Source organism: Protomyctophum bolini, assembly GCF_963924005.1.
Source record: "Protomyctophum bolini genome assembly, chromosome: 24".
In the NCBI taxonomy this organism is placed as follows: Eukaryota; Metazoa; Chordata; class Actinopteri; order Myctophiformes; family Myctophidae; genus Protomyctophum; species Protomyctophum bolini.
In genome coordinates, this window is record NC_137885.1 from 22,522,539 (window position 1) to 22,540,933 (window position 18,395).

General features: G+C 44.0%; 1 protein-coding gene across 1 annotated transcript in view; it reads left to right on the top strand.

Annotated features, from left to right (window-relative positions):
- The first annotated feature begins 320 nt into the window (after positions 1-320).
- The window catches only part of LOC308311532 (E3 ubiquitin-protein ligase Midline-1-like), a 61,547-nt gene continuing 43,472 nt past the window's right edge, over positions 321-18,395 (top strand). The window contains exon 1 of the mRNA XM_080758265.1: positions 321-704. The gene's annotated coding sequence lies outside the window, so the exon portion shown is untranslated. The remainder of the gene's footprint in view (positions 705-18,395) is intronic.

Sequence of the window (18,395 nt, forward strand, 5' to 3'; positions counted from 1 at the left end):
GGGCATTCCCAGACCTGTTGTTTCAGCATGCGGCCCTAAAAGGGGGAGGTCATGCCGCACTGTTGATTGACACAAGCACACGCGCACACACGCACGCACACACAGTACACACACGTAGTTGTGACTTGTGACAGTGACCTTGTGCTGTTCAGCGATCCGCCCACATTGAGCCAGTGGGCGGGTCCGAATGGACGAGGGGAGGAGGAGAGACAGAGAGATGCACACTCACAGTAAGTGCACGCTCCAACCCCCACCCACCCCCATACCCCCCCCCCCCTCTCAGTCTCCCTGTCCCGGGGCAACTCAGAGTGGAAGCGCTCGCGTGCTGCTGGGGGGAGGACTGAGGAGGGGGGCCGAGGAAATAATGTCACAAGAGGTGATGACAATCATGACACGGCCAAAGACCCCCTTCACACACTGATTGCCAGGTTGTGTGTGTGTGTGCGCGTGTGTGTGTGTGTGTGTGTGTGTGTGTGTGTTTTCTGTGAGAGAGTCAGATTGTGGAGGAGAGGAGAGCCTAGGCGCCGTCACTGACTGCCGCTGTCCTGACACACACATTCACACATTGAGAGAGCAGGCTAGCAGCAGCTCCACTCACTGTGCCCACCACAGAGCGCACTCGCACCGAGTGTGTTTCCACCGCTTCTTCTCTCTCCTTTTTCACTCTGGTTTTAGTGGACGATGGGATTTTAATCATGTGGAAGGTAAGAGAACAGATCAAACTAAAGGGCATGCGTCTTTAGCGATAACGCACTCAACGCGTACAGTATCCTAAATCAAAGGGGTTGCTTTTGTTTTAGTTTTTTCGCACTCTCTGCTGTCCGGATGAGAGTTGGCAATGTACACGTTTTGCCAATTCAAAGGGCTTTATTGCCAATAAAGCCCTTTGAATTGAATTGAATTGAGAGTCTTTGCATGCCTTCCTTTCGCTCCTTCACGGTACTTTTAAATGTCTAGGCTACTCTCATAATGTGCGGACTCACTGCGGAGGCGCTGATAGTGCCAGTATCGCTGGAATGATAAAGACAGAGTAAAGTGGTGGCTTTTATATAGTCCTTGAACCAATCGCTATTGTGGAGCCATTTGTTTGGAGACCCAGCAGTCTTCCCTGGGACTGCATGGGCTATCAAAGCTACAACTTCAGCACACACTTTGCTGAATTTACAGTATGAAGGTCTTTCTTGTTACAAGCTCACAACGATATGCACGTTGTTGTGCTTGTGGGTCTGCTATTTTCTGAGAATTCAAGGCTTTCCCAGATGCTGCTGCGGTGTAAGTGGTTAAATGTGTTGTGGTAATGGATCAGGTGCTGACAAACACCTGACAAAATAAACAAATATATAATAAAAAGTTTGTCCTTGGAGATGGAGTATGAAGTGGACTAAGGTTTTAATTAGTTCAGGTTATGAATGTATACTCTATTTCATTTGATGTGTCATGTACAGCAGCAGCCTATATTTGTGTAGGTTTGAATTTGATTGATTGACTGAATACTTTATTAACAGTGGACTGTTAACAGCACTGGGAAGTACAGTTCAATACAAGGTCTGCTAAGAGGATTTAAACCCAAGAAAGCCTATTGGCTTAATTGTTTGTTTCAATTGGGGGTCCTAATGTTCATACTCAATTCATCTAGATCGAGGTTAAAGTTAACTGTTTCATATTTTACAGTAAGCTATAGTTATATGGAATGCAGGAACTGAAATCTGGTTCCAGTGACTGATGTATAAAGAGTTGGACATGTTGTCTGCGTTGAATACCAAAAGAAGCAAATTGACTGTGATTTTTGGCAAACATGACTCGTGTTTAAGGCAGCAGGGAAATGTGGTGCTTGACCCAAAAGAAAATATGAGAGAGAGAGAGAGAGTGGTGTGATGCCTGGGCGTGATGCTGAGAGGCCGTTTTTTGTGTGACCCAGTTTTTAGTGTGTTTTGTTTTTTTGGGTGATGCTTAGAGACCAATTCTGTGTGTCAACACATTTGCCAGTGCCTTAAGCTATGCTGCTTATGCCAGTTTGTACACTTTAGATTAGAAGATGCTTGAAGGGAGTTTCTGTGTGTGTGTGTGTGTGTGTGTGTGTGTGTGTGTGTGTGTGTGCGTGTGCGTGTGTGTGTGGATTTGTATAGAGTAAGTGGCCGCTTAAGTTGGCACATGCTGGCAGAGAATATACCCGTGGATGGCAGCAGTTTCGAAGAGGAAGTGAAATTTATTTAGGTTGTTTTTTTTGGCATTAAGACCTGAGACCGACTCTACGGATGCTGTCTAAACTAAACCTTTCAAACACTTTCAAGATTGTAAAAAAAAAAAGTACTCTCAGCGCAAAGTGACATGCTGTGAGTCTCTAGTAGTAGTAGTAGTAGCTTATTTTGGTCATTAAAAGAGAAAAGAAAACGCATTCATATACTGTGCCTGCATTTGTTGTCTAAAAGAAACTAATAACATTGACCAAAAAACGCGTAGGCCTTATTGTGACTTTTAGCATTTTAATAGCTTGCATAGGCAAGGAAATACAACAAAGCAAACGACACAAAAACAAACAAAAAAGACAGACAGACTCGTTATTTAGTATATGATATGAGTCTGATGATATCAAAGTATATTTTGTCACAATAAAATCTATTATTTATGATATATACATCTTTTTAAATGTGAGCTACAATTCTTGTACATGTGCTATTTTTGAATAGCCAACGCTAAGATGCTTTCCCCGGTTTTAATGTTGATCCAATGAAATACGCTGCATAATGTGCAGTGGGGAACTTTGAACTTCATTGTGTGTGCGTGTGTGTGTGTGTGTGTGTGTGTGTGTGTGTGTGTGAGAGAGAGTGTCTGAGTGACAGCTGGTTGCTACAGGCACAGGCTTACCACAGACACCTGCTATAGGTCAAGAGGATCACGTAGTATACTAGTATTTGTTCCACGAGCCCATGGGAAATGGAGCGATGACTTGTCTGAAATCATTAACTGGGAACCTTTTCCACTTCATTACAAATAGCACAATTAGTGCACAAGCACAATTCAGTTTGTTTCTAACCCTTAGTTGCTCGTTAGTATGAATATTTGTATGGTATTACGTAGCTCTGTATTAGTCATTAGCTAATCTGTATATTATTAGCTCATTTTTCATGCTTTATTCTACACTCAATAGGCTATTAATTAGTAGCTTTCTTTCAATGAGCCCTTAATAAATGTTTACTGATTGTTCAAAAGTAAGTAATTTACCCTTTTGTCCCCTCATAATGACATTAATGGCCCTTATTTCTCTGTAACTAAACACATAATTATAGATGTTTATACCCCCAAAATACAATATTACTTACCGGTAGTATGAATGAGCTAATAAGTATGTTAATACAGGACTGATGAAGCACCAACACTAATGCAAGGAAATAATTAATGGTACCTGGCGAACCCTGGCGTCGCTACAGTATGGGAACACTTTCTAAAAAGATATTTGTAATAATGTTACTGAAAGTTGTGTTGTCCAACGTTCATTCAGTGAAAGCAAAGTTGTTAATCATGTGACATATACATACTGTACAGTTATTGAGTATAGGCGACTCCCCAGCACAGCTGGCATGTGTGGCATGTTTCCAGAGGAGCCAACTAACTACCGGTACATATAGTGCGGTGACCACAAGATGCTAACTTCTGTACCTGGAATGGGTCTTTTGGTGTAATCCAGCAGCCACTGCAATGCTACTTTCTCACTATACAGTACAAGCCTGATTTGACCGAGAACAGCCAAACTGGAAAACAGAATGTTCTTTCAAAGTTGTCTTCCGTGGGTTTTCTACACCAGTGGGTTCTCAAAGCGGGGTCCGGGACCCTCAGGGTCCTTGGCGGGGTTCCAAATTCACCATTTATTTTGTACAGTCCCAAAGTTATGGTATACTATAGTCCATGAAAATGTAAAAGTTTGAGAACCACTGTTCTAATACTCATGGAGGATCATGCTAGTTTGTCGCTTTTCCACATAAACCGTATTTCCCCAACAGTGGGTGTGAGAACCATATAGGACTTCCAATTGTCTGCGGTTTGTGTTTGTTGAGTTGCAGACAAATATAGGGACAATAGTAGTGCTGCCGTTGCCTTTCCTGTTTCCCCAGACAGGTTTGTAATTGTATTGTCACTGTGGTCTGAGAAAAGCATCTTAGCAAGCACTGAGATCCTCTTTCCGCTTTTCTTTTCACCCCTGAAGATTGACTGTGGGAACCATGCAGGGAAATAATAGTTAGCACAGCAATTCATCATCGTCATCTCTTTTCCTGCCACACACACACACAAACACACACACACACACACACACACACACACACACACACACACACACACACACACACACACACAGTGAGGAGGCGTTGTGTGCCTATTTGCTTGAACTAATCGTTTATGTAACTCAAACTCAAAGGAATAAACGTTGTTTCATGGCGTTCTCTAAAAAAAGCTACTTATTGCGTCATTGGCATTGGGCTTGCACTGACTTGGCGTGAAATATGAAATTAAGAATAGATTAGAGAAGACTATAGGCAATATATATTGCACAGTTGAGTACCATGCTTAACCCACCCACAACAATTAAAGCATCATTCTCATATCAGTTACATCTAGATAAAAATGTCACTCCTGAGAATTATACATGGTGCAGTCTCACAGTACTGTGTGAGTCCTCTAAATTAGGACAGGCTAGAGCGCTACACTCCCTCTGCCAACCTGGGGAGAGCAAGTTGAGCAATGGACTGACCTCATGCTTCCTTCTATGCATGAGGAGTCCAAGCTACTTCTTTTCACCTGACAGGGGCTAGTTTCCCCGGTTGGACGTGGAAGGAACCCGTTATTCCAACCAGTTCCTTTCCCCTCCATCAGGTGCCCCGGCTGCCCAAGGGGAGGCAGTATAGAGACCAGTAGAGGATTACTGCATGTTTTTGTGAGGATAACTACCCTAGGGGACACAGGAAGAACATGCAAACTCCACTGTGAGTTCTCTACCTGGCATCCCTATTTTAATAATGTCAGTATGGGTGATAGAAGTTGTCACAAATAGTACAAAATAGTGCATGCATCGTGAGCTAGTAGATTGGCTATTTTAAGTGGCTGATGTTTTTGACAGACCATTATCCCATACAGGGGGAAACAATATAGAAATGCATGTAATAGCAGGGTTACTTATGTACAGTATTACAGTCTACTCACATACTGTATAAGAACATTATTAATTGTTACAAACGAGCAAACATTTCCTCTCTGTACAAATCTGAATCCCTCCTAAAAAGAAGGGAAAAAAAACCTAATATTTCCCCATTGTTAGTTTAAATAGCTTGTATTTGTCAGATCTCTTGTCTCTTCCTGACTGGTTAATTTCATCTTCAAAGCACACTTAACAGGTTTGAGGTTTGTGCTAATTGTAATCTGAACGCCCATCAGGAGGAAGAAAAGAAAAGAAAAACACGAGGCTTTGCTTATTTATTTCCAGCTACTTTGTTATCTTCCACCCAGTTCATCTTTTTCCACTCGAGCGTTCTATAATAATGGCTCCAATTAGATGGAAGTGCATGCGTCACCCAGGCAACCTCAGATATTATTGCCACAGTGAGCAATCTGTATACGGTAGATCTCTGGCAGCTTTTACACCCTCCTGTCCCGTGAAGGAGACGATATGCTCGTTATGCTGTTTGTTGCAAACTTTCTTTTAGCCTACTTTTCATAAGAGCGTAGACTTGGAACAGAATAGCAAATGACGGAACATACCCGGGAAAATGGGACTTTTCAACCATACAACCATTTGCGATACAGCATCTTTACAGTCCATTTTTTTTAAACTTTTTTCTGTCCACTTCAACCGTAGTTCTTTTTTGATTAACGTACACAGGAATTGATATGAACCATTTGGAGTACAGAATTGTGTTAACAATACATAATTAGTTGTGCTTCAGATAACTGAAGCACATCTACTGGGCGTTCTCGTCCTGTCAACATGTGCTAATGTGAGATACACTCAGGAGGAATGCATACGTGTGTTTAACCACTGTTGGATTCCAACCCAGGCCTCCTGTATCAGAAAACCAACCTGCTCAGCAAAAGGGGAATCCCCCCACCCAATGGCCAATGGGAGCATTAATTAAGTATTGAAGCAGGGGGCTACCCCGGCTGCCTGACATTCTGGCTGCTATACTGTATATGGGTCCGGATGTGTAACAGCGTTGCCCGACTTTTACAAGCGCTTGAAATTGAATTACGTTTTAAGGGGCTGGCATCACGCAGCGGCACTCACGGTAATTGCACTCGCCGTTTTGGCATTCCGCTGTGTCATGCTTCAGGTTATAGGCACAGATATATCCACCCAGTCTTATCGACGTCTGCGGTTAACAGGCTCCTGCATGTGCATGCCAGAACGTGGCCCGCTGAGTTGCTCGATTCATTTGACAGCATCGGAATTTCCACACTGACCTCTCTGTCCTCCTAATGTGCCCCCCCCCCCCCCCCGGTCCGAGGTTGGTGGGTTTGTGCTGCCTGCTAACCAGGCTGGGGCCATCCATGCTAAACGTGTATTTAGTTGTAGTTATGTAAGGCACTCTGGATAAAAGTATAGCCACTGTAGCCCACAGAATATCGTTGCTGTCGGGCAGAAACCTTGTAGGCTATCTCAATCTCTCTCTCGCTCGCTCTCTCTCTCTCTCGCTCTCTCTCTCTCTCTCTCTCTCTCTCTCTCTCTCTCTCTCTCTCTCTCTCTCTCTTCATATTTCAAGTTTTTGTTTATTTTGTGAATTAATTCCTACTTCGTCGTACAATGGTGTTGTGCAATGGTAGCAAAATAGCCAATCCACAAGCTCACAACACGTCACAATAAATATGCCATGTTGTGAGCTTGTAGATCTGCAATTTTTGAGTGGTGCAACCACTCCAAGGAACAGCAATGTCCCTATGTCCTAACCCATGTCCCCATGTTTAGAGTACTAATAGGGGAGCTGTTGCACCACTCGCTTCAGACTGGTCTGATTTTTTGAGTAGTGCAACCAGCACCAGCAATGTCCGTGTTCACCTATGCCTGTGTTCACCTATGTGTGTCTGTGTTGGTTAATGAGCTCCAGTATATGACTGAGTAACAGTAGGGGCGCTGTTGTGCCAGAAACAGAGAGAGGGATAGTGCTGCACTGTTGCCTGCTAATGTGTGAGAGAGAGAGAGAGAGGGGGAGGGGGGGGTTGCACCACTCAGTTCACACAGGTGTGATTTTTCTAGTTTAGAGAACCATTTTGAAAGTGGGAGTGAAAGTGGTTAAGTCTGTCAGCTAGGTTTCATAAATATTTAATCGGAGCTTGTGACCAAATAACCACACTGGACCCATTGGAATAGGGGTTCTGTGGTTTTGTCCATTTCCTGATAAGTAACAGATTTTGGACATACCCTATACTGTACATACAAGGTTTCCACCCGAAAGCTACAATATAATATTTGGGTTAGGACGAGATGTGTCTGGGGAGTTTGACAGGATAACACCCACACCGACTCACTGCCTTTGAAATGCTTGATAAAACCTGACTCATATCCAGTGTTGGGGAGTATTAAGCTACATGTAGCTGAGCTACGTAGCTTAGCTACATTTTGCTGTAGCTTGTGGTATTTTAGCTACATTCATATTTGTGTACCTCGTCAAGTAGCTCAGCTACTTTTTGGGTCATTTTTTGTAGCTTAGCTACTCAAGTTACAAGCTACAATTTTGGGTCTCCCAGAGGGGAGGAGGGGTCTCCCAGAGGGGAGCAGGGGTCTCCCAGAGGGGAGGAGGGGTCTCCCAGAGGGGAGCAGGGTGGGGGGGTCTCCCAGAGGAGAGCAGGGTGAGGAGGGGTCTCCCAAAGGGGAGCAGGGTGTGAGGGGCCCCCAGAGGGGAGCAGGGTGGGAGGAGGGGTCTCCCAGAGGGGAGCAGGGGGAGGAGGGGTCTCCCAGAGGGGAGCAGGGTGGGAGGGGTCTCCCAGAGGGGAGCAGGGGTCTCCCAGAGGGGAGGAGGGGTCTCCCAGAGGGGAGCAGGGGGAGGAGGGGTCTCCCAGAGGGGAGCAGGGGTCTCCCAGAGGGGAGGAGGGGTCTCCCAGAGGGGAGCAGGGGGAGGAGGGGTCTCCCAGAGGGGAGCAGGGTGGGAGGGGTCTCCCAGAGGGGAGCAGGGGTCTCCCAGAGGGGAGCAGGGGTCTCCCAGAGGGGAGGAGGGGTCTCCCGAATGTACATTCTCAATTTAACGCTGAAAAATAAAAAGTAGCTGAGCTACTTTTCCTATGTAGCTGTAGCTTTACAAGCTACATTTCTCCAGGGGTAGCTATGTAGCTTGATCAAGCTACTGCCATGGTGAGCTACTTGTAGCTTTACAAGCTACGCTTTCAAAGTAACTTCCCCAACACTGCTCATATCTACCATCAGTGTGAAGCCTTGAATCATGAATGTCGTTGCCAGGGTGTCGGACAGCAGTCTCCCGACAGCCACAAAAATCAATATCATCAAGGCAGAAGTTCAAAAGTAACATCTCTCTTTTCTTCTCTTATTTCTCTCTCATATTTGCCATGAGAGATGACAAGATGTACTTCTCAAAACTCTTGCTATCTTCCCATGGTGCCCAAACATCAAACGAATATATTATGAATTGCCCACTTTAGCCCTATTTAAAAAATGGTAGATCATAACCAATCTACAAGATCACAGCTCTGTTTTGGCTATTTTTAAGTGAACATTTAGATTAGTTTTTTTGCTTTTATTTTATTTTATTGCAGAAATGCTTAAAAAAAAAAAACACAATCGATCTTAACACTATGTTTGGAGAACACTAGCCTATCCTGAATGACTGTAGTGTCACACCGCGCGCTCACAATCAACCATGGCTTTCACAATGGTTTATATAGGTCTAAAACATGTCCAAATATAGTCCATATGTTGGGTGTTTAGTCATAGAATGGGCACTTTCAAGGGGCTTTCATAAGGGTCAGTGTAGGCATGTTGGGGTTAAGCTTGGCTCAGACTGTGCTGCAGTAAAGATTTTTAGGGGCATGTGAAGGAGGCACCAACCAACCAACTTTGGGACTCCCACTGTTAAGTAAAGCCAATTAACCTTCACTTTAACAAAATAAGTCGACCTTTGGGACCAGAGACCAGATGGGATGCGTACACGCACGCACGCAGCTATACCCACACAAAGTTTGCCCTATCTCTTTGAGTCCACTAAATTAAAGTACGTATAATGATCCAATATGGAAGAGGTATATAAGCAAAAAGCATTAACTCTGCCACAGAGTCTGGGCATCTATATATGCCATTTTGGAGAAGGGCACCAGCAGGCACACATGCGTGGGTGCGCGCGAGAGCGCACACACACACACACACACACACACACACACACACACACACACACACACACACACACACACACACATCTGTCTGACTTCTGTTGGACCGCTAGCATTCAGTTAACTATGTTCGAAATGCCCCCCCGTTTCAAATAACATTCCTAGGACTACAGGTAAACCTCTCTGTCTCTCCTCCATCCCCCTCTCTCTCTCTCTCTCTCTCTCTCTCTCTCTCGTCATTTTTCGGTCTCGCTTTCTGTCTGCAGAGCACGGAGTCATGCATGATAAAACACACCCTTTCCCTCACCTTCTAACCTATAATTTGACTTAACACAGGCTTAACATTGATGTGTAACAGACATGGGAAAAAATATCTTACCAAATACTTACAAATGTACAATGCTTAAACTTGAAGGACCATAACTGTCTAACATGTTCTGACCTTACGGCTGACCATTATTCCAAAGCATACTATCGTTTGGTTGAAGCCGTCGGATTCAGTTTATCATTATGGTATGAAAATCTACTTTACACCCTGAAGAAGGAGTCTAGCCCATTGAAATAAAGGCCTTTTACCTGCCTGGAACTGGACTTTTGGATGTCCTTTGCCTTGGTCATAATGTTTTCCTTTCCCCGGAATAATATTCCCTTCCATGAACGCCGGTAATTTGGGGGATACCAGTTGCGCTCTCTCTCCTGCAGCAGCATACCATAGTTTGTTTGATTTTCTAGGAAGCTATTGGATTCAGTTTATTCTTCTTTACGTTATGAAAATCCACTCGCAGAGACTCGAAACTCTCTTGAGGTTGATAATCCAACAAAAACAATATACTTTACTGTTGACATTTAATTTATTTTAAAGCACGTATTGATTTGAAAAGTCAAACCGAAAGCCAAAAGACATTTGTGACGGAAATTGAAACATCCTTTGACTTATTAAATTAACTGCACAATGGTGTTGTTTAGCCAACATTGATTCAATTATATAACCCAGCGTGAAATCTACAAATATCAGGAAAATGTTTATGTAAGATATATAGTATGGCCCACGCTGTGAATAGACCATATTAAGAGCATATAAAGTTAATTCAATTTGGCGGCTAACAACATACAATGTACATACAGATGTAATGTATCTGACATTAACTGAATAATGCAATTTCACCTCAGTACTTTAACCATGTGCGCTAGCATCCCTAATCTGGGGATTTTTAGCTGCGTTTTTCCGGCGTTTTTCCGAAAAATGCGTCCAGCGTGCAACCACCTTCACTGTCCTTATTGTCTGTGTGTGCTGTGCCTGTGTGTTACGTGAGTTACGTGCATGTGTGTGCGTGCGTGTCGCTTTGGCACAATCATTTGAAAGCTTTAGTTGCTTTGTAGGTTATGAGAGCTTTGTGGGCCTGTATAGATCTATTTTCAAAGGATTTTCATTTATTTTGAAAACTTGCATGTCGAATACTTTTACTTTTGGTACTTTAAGTACACTTTGATGCCGATACTTTCGCCCGTGGTATTGATGTTGTTTTTCTTTTTTACTTCTTTCGTCACTGACACACACACACACACCCTTATAATCTGATGCAAGACACCGGTAGACAGATTTGCATTGTTTTTGTCCCCTGCTCCTATAATCTCCAGTCGGAAACAACAACACAGTGTGTTATGTGGGTCACATGACCACAGCAACAGGGGGGGCTGCCAGCCTGTTTACCCCGTTGACAGTCCCCTATGTGGGTCACATGACCACAGCAACAGGGGGGCTGCCAGCCTGTTTACCCCGTTGACAGTCCCCTCAGATCAGCATTCAGCCACATTACTTTTGGACATATATCCTGCCTGCAGCTTTTCCGGATCTGTTTATTATAAGTGACTTTGAGCAGGTTTCTCTGTAATGTTGCTTGTACATATTGTTAGTTGCGGGTTGTCTTGAGGGGCTTGTTTGTAAAGTGTAGTTGCTTATTTGGGCTTCCTTCATAATGTTGTTTAAACCAGTGGTGAACATTTTTATGTCAAGGAAACCCCCCCCCCCCCCCCCCCCCCCCAATGTATTTGTCTGCGGACTGAAAACATTGTCTGCCACCTTTGTACCAGATTTGTGTTTGCTCATGCCCAATAGTTGCTTCTTTTGGGCTTGTTTTCATAGACCCGGTTGCTTATTTCTCTCGCAAAATCTGTCAGCACTGCCCGTCTGCCCACGCACACGCACGCACGCACGCAAGCACACACACACACACACACACACACACACACACACACACACACACGCGTGTCCACCATCAGTCGGTCCGTCGCATCCGTCCTCCTTGCTCACTCACAGCCCGGGCATGGCTGACTAGAACCAGCCAATCGCGTTAGGCGTGACTGCCCCGCTTCAAACATGAAAGGCCAGGATTGGTCACGGCCACTGTTGCAGGAAGGGGATTAGGGATGGACATGGCAGGGAGTCTGGAGATAGACAAAGACGTTGCGCGCGCACGCTGTGTGTGTGTGTGTGTGTGTGTGTGTGCGTGCGTGCGCGTGTTTAGCTGCCTGGTTTTGAGGGTGTGGCAGGACATGACTTCTGTTGTTAAGCTGTTCATTAATGAAGTAGCCATTGTGGCCTTGGGTCTGTTGGTCTGTGACAGGGGCGTTTCTATAGCATTGTGCTATCAGAGGCTTAGCCCCTGTGGGGGGGGGGGGGGGGGGGCATCCTTCCCTGGATTTTGTGGAGGGAGACTATTGTCAAGTCTTCATTATTTTGGCTCCAAGTTGAATCCTAAACAATAAGTGGTGATCGAGCGCTTGGTAGTTGTATCTACTGTACTACAGTACGTGTACGTTAGCTCATGTGTAAAGCACAGGTTCTCAATGTGGGGGTCCCTGGGGGGAGATCCAGGGGGTCCCCAGCAAAATGAGGGTTAGACATGATTTTATTCTTTCGGGTATTAAAAAATAGCATTGTGAGCCTATAGGCTATATAGATCTGCTATTTTTTTTAAACATTTTGAAGAATCGTGAGACATTTTGAATTTAACCAAATAAATTAAGATGGGGGTCCGATGGAAATGTTTGACGTAAAGTCATTGAAATGTGAACAGTGTTTGACAATGGTATTTGAGTGACTGATGTCCCCTGCTCTCAGCTGTCAAACAAACCTGTGTGTAACGTTTGCCAGTGTGAAGGACGCTCACCGAGCCGCTGGGTGAGTGATGGCAGTGTCACGTTGGGAGCAAACCAGGCTGAGTGGAGATGAGCCTCATGCCGTGTGCTTGTTTTCACACTAAATACCACATCACCCTTAATCCTGCTCTAATCTCTGCAGAATGGTGTCTGGGAATTGACCTTTTTTTCGATTTGTATTTATTTCTTTAATAGATGGAGTGCTGTGATTTTTGTTCCACCCTAAAACATGATCATCAGGTCTTATTTTTATATAAGGAGTTATATTTTTTTCAAAAAAGTGTACAGTATTTGTTAAAATGTTGTTTTTATGTGGGCACGCCCACCAGTTCATTAAGTATGCCTGGTTTGCCTGGTGGGTGGTGATGGGTGGTGATCCACCTGAACTGAAGCCGCACCCACAGCTGTAGTTGTATGATAAAGGGGGAGGGGTTAGGGGAGGGGCTGATTTATTGTACTGTTTATTTCATTGGCCCGTTTGACTGTCAAGGGTTCAGCCTCCAGGAAGAAACCCTAAATACGAAGTTAATACACCATTGCACATACAAACGACTCCAGGGTGTCTAATGAAGTACTGTCACCTCATAGACACATGGAAAACTGGAAAAAAATAAAAATAAATGGTGGCACAAAAAATCAACCCATTAGGATCTGAGGGTGGCCAATTCTACTAATGCCTTCTAGAAACAGTAGTTCTCACACTTTCAAGATTTTTAAAATAATGTTCAAGAATAGCAGATGTATAAGTTTGCATGAAGTTTGCAGCACGGCACAAAGTGACACGCTGTGAGCTCGTAGCTCTGATATTTTTGAATAGCCAACGCTAATCTAAAAATGGCACAGACGCTTTCCCGGTTTTAATGGGCAAGATACGAGAAATAAATAATAATAATAAAAAGCTGGAGACTCTTAACCACAATACTTTGTTGACTGGTGCATTACTAGCCCACCTCTTTTCTTCCCCCTCGACGCAAAATGTCTTCGCTGAAAATAGCCGATCTACAAGTGCAGATCCTACAAAAGTGTCACGTTGCGATGCGTTACGAGCTCGCAGATATGCAATTTCCTCTGAGCGGCAGGATAGAGGAATGCTCGGGGTTCAAGTGGTCGAGGGAGACCTCCCCTGGACGCCTCTGGTCTGTGGTAGCAGGGTTTGTTTGTGTGGAAAGAGGTATGGGCTACTGCGGCAATGAAGGGAAGACGAGGAGGAGAGAGTTGGTGGATAATATGATGTGGTGATAATAATATTTGGAGCAGATGAGCGTGCGTGTTCTTTCTTCTTTTTCTGATGTCACTTTGGAAACCCAGCACCTCTGCTAAGTGATGTGCGTATTCTATTTTCTCTGTTTTAATATGATGTGGTGACATGACAGCAGTGCTGGAAAGTACGGTACCTACATGTACTCAAGTGTTTTCTTTTTCTTATTATTCTTTTATATTAGTTTTTTACTTCATGCACTTGAAACCTGTAAAATGGGTACTTTTGCTTCTGATACTCTCGACTATTTCTACATTGCAGCATTGCTATACTTTTACCGCGGGGTGATTGACAGGCAATTAAAATGAGCAAACATCAGCTGAACTGAGACAGCGATGTAAAATGTGATTCTTTCCTCATTACCGGCAGCACACATGTGAGCCATTGGTCTTGTAATAATTGCAGTATAGTAGCTTCGTCTCACCACTGCATCAATCTTACATGACTACTTTTTTTTTTTGGTGTGGCGGCTGCTGGCACATACCCCGGGGCTGCAGCGCAGCGTGCATGTTAAGGCAGTAGATACACAATGATGGGAACTAATTTCCCCTGGCAACTAAGAGAGGCTGTCTTGGAAGAAGGGATGAGATAGGCCTGAACTCTAATTCACTTTTTCCAAAGTAAACCTTTTTCTGATTTTAAGCCATGCTGAAAGAATTGGTCACACTTGTTGCCGTAATAAAATGGGAATAGAAGAAGCCTCGACCACACCACACTTCTATTTCTCCATAAATTCCCTGCTACAGTGCCTATTACAGCAAGACTTGAATGTGGCAGCGTCAATATATCAAAAAAATCGAATGACCGACAGACAACGCGTGGCAACGCAACACATTGTGAGCTCGTAGATCGGTTGGTTTTATCACGATAATGTTGTTAATCACAATTATTGTTGCCACAATAATGGTGCCATACAGTAATTGTCATATCGTCCCATATCGTGTGGAGTAACTGCAGCAGAATTGGCAGTACTCAACTCACCAGGATAACTCATAAGGGGTGGGCCCCGCAGTCTCCCAGCTCACATACAGAGGATAAACAGAGGATAGACAGAGGATAAACCTCCAACCTAGAACTTATGGAGAGAATTGCAAACAAGAGGCTACAGCAGAGTGTCTGGCACATCGCATAATTGGCCAACTTTGCAGCCTCTATCTGCACATGGGCGGGTTATATATATGGATAATAATATACGTACTGTCAAACAACACTGAATATAGTAAGCATTGCGTCATCAAGCAAACGGTGAAATGTGAAAAACCAAAGCAGGCTAGCTATCATAGTGTGCACATTATAGTAGCTCCAGTAGTCTGTGTGTAAATCGAAATGTAAAAAAAATGGTAAATCATGCATTGCCATTGCACCTTTATCCAAACGCTTTACATTATGCGTTGCGTTCACCAATTCCCACGCCAATGGCGGAGTAAAGCGTGCATGCAAGGCACCAAGCTGCTCATTGGAGCCAGTTCAGTGTCTTGCTCAAGGACACTTTGACACGCAGCCGGGAGGAGCCGGCAGCTGTACCTCCTGAGCCACTGCCGCCCTCTGAACGTCAATGAGTAAAGCAGGAGTCATTCATTTAAGAACCATTATGGGACGTAGCGTGACGACTACAAAGAAGGACTGAGGAGTTTCTTTTGGCCAGGAGACGATGAGTCGGTGGTTGAATGTGTTCCTCGTCCACACTAGGCACATCTCCATATTTTGTGTTTTTTCGTTAATGAATGCCGTAGGCGTATTTGATCATGCTCCAGCGCCACACAAAAGCATTGACAAAGCTTGAAACACAATGATTCATGCCGCGTTTTGAGCTTGCAGATCTGCTACTTTTGCTATTTTTGAATTTTAATCTTGAAAAGTAATAGTTTTGGACATTATGAGGTTTCCACCCGACAGAGATGACATCATAGAGCAGTGTGTTCATGACAAGGACCCATTGGCTGCGGACCCCCATCTCAAAAGATATTGTGCCAGCCAGGGAACCCCCCACTGTCATATTAGAGAGGATGTTAGGACTTAATCAGGATAGCTTCCAGCTTCTTCCGTCATCTTCGCCTTCACCTCCACAGTCCAGAATGGCTAGTCCTGTCCCCAACAGACTGTAGCAAATTAGAGGAGATTGAGGAACTAATCCTTTACATGAAACATATTTCCATTATCAAAATGACCATGACCTTGATGTGCAAAAGTTTCGCCAATGGTAGAGGAGCCTCTTGTCTCGTTTACTCCACCAGGTCAAGGGTTAATCTTTTCAGGCGTAACTTCCAGCACCTTTTGAAAGCAGATTAGGGCCTTTTCTGAATGGCCAATCCCATAAGCGGGTGGAGGGATCTTGACCACAAGCAGACAGGCAGATGCGTTTAACAGCACGCCACAGAGCCAAACGGATTGGGTGGCCTTCACATGTAGACAAAGAGAACAGAGTGGGTTTTAAAAGACCACACACGCAGAATGAGTTTGCTTCCCGTCATTCACCGCAAAAAAAAATGCTGGCTAATTATTCATTTTGTGTTTCAGACAACCGTGAATAATTGAACATTCTTTCTTCTCCTTCGTGAGGGGGGGAACTTCCGAACCCCTCACGAAGGAGTGAGGGGTAAATTCTGTATTTAGGAAAAACGCCATGAAAATGTGCCGTCTCATTTTCATTCAAGAGGGTCCTCAACGACATTAATACAAACACAATATATAAGGCAAATCTTGGCAGACCCACGGGGAAACTCTGTTGCAGTTTCATCCAGCTGATATGATGCCCTGGTGGTCATGGTGAGCGCTTAGGGGAATGTTAGGGTTAAGTGTCTTGCTCTGGGACACGTAGACATAGCAGGGATGTGAACCGGCGACGTCCTGATTAACCCATTCTGACCTGAGATCAGATTCATACGAGGTTTCCACTGGACACACACTGGTCTGATGAACCCATTCTGACCTGAGATCAGTTTCTAAAAATGTCAGTCGTTCTTCGATTTTTCAAAAATAGCAGACCTACAAGCTCGTAGCGCGCCACTCGTGGCGCGCTATGAGCTTGTAGATCTGCTATTTTTCAATAGCTATAAGCATAACATGATGCTAACACCAAAACGGGTTCCCGGTCAGAATGGGTTAACAGATGACCTCTTCCCCCACTAAGCTATGGACGCCCCAAATGGCATTCTACATGTAACAATGGCAGTGGTGGAAAGAAACTAAGTACTGTACTTTTTTTTAAGGTATATTTTCAATCAGGAGTATTTGAATTTTATAGTTCTACTCCACTACATCACAGAGTTCAAGTGTACTTTTACTCCGCTTCAGTTATTTGACAGCTACTATAGTTCATTTTCGGATTTAGATTCTTTTTTACGAAACATATAAACGACATTATAGGCCTTTATACTGAAGCAATTCAAAAAATAGAAGATTTACAACATGACGACATGTGTCCATGCCGGCGTGTTGTGAGTTTGTAGATCTGCTCATTTATGCTTGACAACATTCTGCTTAACTAAGTCAAACATTTGATTACAGGACGTTTGACTTGTAAGAGAGTAGTTTCACATTATGGTATTACTCAAGTCAAATCTCTGAGTACTTTTTTCCACACTGAACAATGGATAATGTGGGCTCCAGCTTTTTTCTTTTTTTTTGCTGATGGCCACAAATATTATTTGGAAAACTGAAATTCCTGCGGTAGATTGCGACATGAACAAAATGTCCTCTTATATGCCACGGTGTTGGAACGTATTAAGAAAGCAAAGTATTGGAAAAATGTACTTGTGGTCAGCGGTCTGTTGTTATGCCCCGACATGGTTTGTGCCGCGGCTCCCATACTCCCAAACATCAAATTAATATTTCACAACGCTTGCGGCGATTACATTTTGTTTTTGCCGTCGATGGATTTTAAGGCAGACTGATGGGCATATCGCTTGCATTTGACCTCTTTCTCTTTGGCTCCATTATTGCCCCTTGCAAATCTGTTAAAATAGCACACACATGCAGCACACACACACACACACACACACAAACAGTACACACGCAGAGCGAGAGAGAGTGTATATGCTGATTATGTGAGCCAGGTCAATGACTATGACCTACTTCTGGGTTGTGCATGCAGCAGAATGCCACAGTCACTCACATCAAAACCACCGGATGGGCCATCCGCCCCCCCTCCCCCCACGCACCCTTCCCCCCCCCCTCCCTTTCCATTTGGTTAAAGCAGCTTTTGGCTGGTTGAAATGCTTATTTTCTGTATTTCATCTCATTTCGCTCCTCTCCGACGCCAACCAGAGTGGCATTATGTGAACTATATATCCCTTTGTCGCGTTTGAGCTTCCCAAATCTCCTCACGTGCCTTTTTAAAAGAGACACATTCGTTTCGCCGTTCAATTTATTTGAGCACTTTCGGCAACTGAAATATTTAGCCCTATAAAACGCTAAGTAGGACTGAAAGGAGAATTTCCCTGCTGCTTAGCTTTAAGGATAGAAAACAACGTTGCAGCCAGGAAACTGTCCTTTTGTTATAAAATATCAAAGGATTCATGGCCCGAAGGCATTTATATTACAAACATTTATGTGACATCATGACTTGTATATTATGTATAATGATAAGGGAGCTCTCATAGACCGTTTATAATCTGGGGCTGGCACACAGAGACATGTCAAAATGGACTGAAAGGGGTTC